The sequence below is a fragment of the Oncorhynchus nerka genome, linkage group LG4 (genome assembly GCF_034236695.1).
Source record: "Oncorhynchus nerka isolate Pitt River linkage group LG4, Oner_Uvic_2.0, whole genome shotgun sequence".
Taxonomy (NCBI): domain Eukaryota; kingdom Metazoa; phylum Chordata; class Actinopteri; order Salmoniformes; family Salmonidae; genus Oncorhynchus; species Oncorhynchus nerka.
The window spans coordinates 98801434-98805579 of NC_088399.1; positions in this window are offsets into that span (position 1 = coordinate 98801434).

Genomic DNA, 4146 nt, shown 5'->3' on the forward strand with positions numbered 1-4146 from the left:
GTTATATAGTTATATAGAGGTAGTTATATAGAGTTAGTTATATAGTTAGTTAGATAGAGTTAGTTCTATAGAGGTAGTTATATAGTTATATAGAGGTAGTTATATAGAGTTAGTTATATAGAGGTAGTTATATAGAGGTAGTTATATGGAGGTAGTTATATAGAGGTAGTTATATAGAGGTAGTTATATAGAGTTAGTTATATAGAGGTAGTTATATAGAGTTAGTTATATAGAGGTAGTTATATAGAGGTAGTTATATAGAGGTAGTTATATAGAGGTAGTTATATAGTTATATAGAGGTAGTTATATAGAGTTAGTTATATAGAGTTAGTTATATAGTTAGTTAGATAGAGTTAGTTCTATAGAGGTAGTTATATAGAGTTAGTTATATAGAGGTAGTTATATAGAGTTAGTTATATAGAGGTAGTTATATAGAGTTAGTTATATGGAGGTAGTTATATAGAGTTAGTTATATAGATGTAGTTATATAGAGTTAGTTATATAGAGGTAGTTATATAGTTATATAGAGGTAGTTATATAGTTATATAGAGTTAGTTATATAGAGGTAGTTATATAGAGGTAGTTATATAGAGGTAGTTATATAGTTATATAGAGGTAGTTATATAGAGGTAGTTATATAGAGGTAGTTATATAGTTATATAGAGGTAGTTATATAGAGGTAGTTATATAGATGTAGTTATATAGAGGTAGTTATATAGAGGTAGTTATATAGTTATATAGAGGTAGTTATATAGAGGTAGTTTTATGGAGGTAGTTATATAGAGGTAGTTATATTGAGGTAGTTATATAGTTATATAGAGGTAGTTATATAGAGTTAGTTATATAGAGGTAGTTATATAGAGGTAGTTATATAGAGGTAGTTATATAGTTATATAGAGGTAGTTATATAGAGTTAGTTATATAGAGTTAGTTATATAGTTAGTTAGATAGAGTTAGTTCTATAGAGGTAGTTATATAGAGTTAGTTATATAGAGGTAGTTATATAGAGTTAGTTATATAGAGGTAGTTATATAGAGTTAGTTATATGGAGGTAGTTATATAGAGTTAGTTATATAGATGTAGTTATATAGAGTTAGTTATATAGAGTTAGTTATATAGAGTTAGTTATATAGAGGTAGTTATATAGAGGTAATTATATAGAGGTAGTTATATAGAGTTAGTTATATAGAGGTAGTTATATAGTTATATAGAGGTAGTTATATAGAGTTAGTTATATAGAGTTAGTTATATAGAGGTAGTTATATAGAGTTAGTTATATAGAGGTAGTTATATAGAGTTAGTTATATGGAGGTAGTTATATAGAGTTAGTTATATAGAGTTAGTTATATAGAGTTAGTTATATAGAGGTAGTTATATAGAGGTAGTTATATAGAGTTAGTTATATAGAGGTAGTTATATAGAGGTAGTTATAAAGTTATATAGAGGTAGTTATATAGAGTTAGTTATATAGAGTTAGTTATATAGAGGTAGTTTTATAGAGGTAGTTATATAGAGGTAGTTATATAGAGTTAGTTATATAGAGGTAGTTATATAAAGTTATTTAAATAGAGGTAGTTATATAGAGGTAGTTATATAGAGGTAGTTATATAGAGGTAGTTATATAGAGGTAGTTATATTGAGGTAGTTATATAGTTATATAGAGGTAGTTATATAGAGTATATAGAGGTAGTTATACTGACATTCCTGTGTGAACTAGGTACTTATAGAGGTAGTTATATTGAGGTAGTTATATAGAGGTAGTTATATAGAGTTAGTTATATAGAGGTAGTTATATGGATGTAGTTATATAGAGGTAGTTATATAGAGTTAGTTATATAGAGGTAGTTATATAGAGGTAGTTATATAGAGTTAGTTATATGGAGGTAGTTATATAGAGTTAGTTATATAGATGTAGTTATATAGAGTTAGTTATATAGAGGTAGTTATATAGTTATATAGAGGTAGTTATATAGAGGTAGTTATATAGTTATATAGAGTTAGTTATATAGAGGTAGTTATATAGAGGTAGTTATATAGAGGTAGTTATATAGTTATATAGAGGTAGTTATATAGAGGTAGTTATATAGAGGTAGTTATATAGTTATATAGAGGTAGTTATATAGAGGTAGTTATATAGATGTAGTTATATAGAGGTAGTTATATAGAGGTAGTTATATAGTTATATAGAGGTAGTTATATAGAGGTAGTTTTATGGAGGTAGTTATATAGAGGTAGTTATATTGAGGTAGTTATATAGTTATATAGAGGTAGTTATATAGAGTTAGTTATATAGAGGTAGTTATATAGAGGTAGTTATATAGTTATATAGAGGTAGTTATATAGAGTTAGTTATATAGAGTTAGTTATATAGTTAGTTAGATAGAGTTAGTTCTATAGAGGTAGTTATATAGAGTTAGTTATATAGAGGTAGTTATATAGAGTTAGTTATATAGAGGTAGTTATATAGAGTTAGTTATATGGAGGTAGTTATATAGAGTTAGTTATATAGATGTAGTTATATAGAGTTAGTTATATAGAGTTAGTTATATAGAGTTAGTTATATAGAGGTAGTTATATAGAGGTAATTATATAGAGGTAGTTATATAGAGTTAGTTATATAGAGGTAGTTATATAGAGGTAGTTATATAGAGGTAGTTATATATAGTTAGTTATATAGAGTTAGTTATATAGAGGTAGTTATATAGAGTTAGTTATATAGAGGTAGTTATATAGAGTTAGTTATATGGAGGTAGTTATATAGAGTTAGTTATATAGAGTTAGTTATATAGAGTTAGTTATATAGAGGTAGTTATATAGAGGTAGTTATATAGAGTTAGTTATATAGAGGTAGTTATATAGAGGTAGTTATAAAGTTATATAGAGGTAGTTATATAGAGTTAGTTATATAGAGTTAGTTATATAGAGGTAGTTATATAGAGGTAGTTATATAGAGGTAGTTATATAGAGTTAGTTATATAGAGGTAGTTATATAAAGTTATTTAAATAGAGGTAGTTATATAGAGGTAGTTATATAGAGGTAGTTATATAGAGGTAGTTATATAGAGGTAGTTATATTGAGGTAGTTATATAGTTATATAGAGGTAGTTATATAGAGTATATAGAGGTAGTTATACTGACATTCCTGTGTGAACTAGGTAGTTATATAGAGGTAGTTATATTGAGGTAGTTATATAGAGGTAGTTATATAGAGTTAGTTATATAGAGGTAGTTATATGGATGTAGTTATATAGAGGTAGTTATATAGAGTTAGTTATATAGAGGTAGTTATATAGAGGTAGTTATATAGAGGTAGTTATATTGAGGTAGTTATATAGTTATATAGAGGTAGTTATATAGAGTATATAGAGGTAGTTATACTGACATTCCTGTGTGAACTAGGTAGTTATATAGAGGTAGTTATATTGAGGTAGTTATATAGAGGTAGTTATATAGAGTTAGTTATATAGAGGTAGTTATATAGAGGTAGTTATATAGAGGTAGTTATATAGTTATATAGAGGTAGTTATATAGAGGTAGTTATATAGATGTAGTTATATAGAGGTAGTTATATAGAGGTAGTTATATAGAGTTAGTTATATAGAGTTAGTTATAGAGTTAGTTAGATAGAGTTAGTTCTATAGAGGTAGTTATATAGAGTTAGTTATATAGAGGTAGTTATATAGAGTTAGTTATATGGAGGTAGTTATATAGAGTTAGTTATATAGAGGTAGTTATATAGAGTTAGTTATATAGAGTTCGTTATATAGAGTTAGTTATATAGAGGTAGTTATATAGCGGTAGTTATATAGAGGTAGTTATATAGAGTTAGTTATATAGAGGTAGTTATATAGAGGTAGTTATATAGAGGTAGTTATATAGAGGTAGTTATATAGAGTTAGTTAAATAGAGGTAGTTATATAGAGGTAGTTATATAGAGTTAGTTATATAGAGGTAGTTATATAGAGGTAGTTATATAGAGGTAGTTATATAGAGTTAGTTATATAGAGGTAGTTATATAGAGTTAGTTATATAGAGTTAGGTTATATAGAGGTAGTATATAGAGGTAGTTATATAGAGGTAGTTATATGGTTATATACAGGTAATTATATAAATTAATTATATAAGTGGCCGTAGCCACATGGCCAA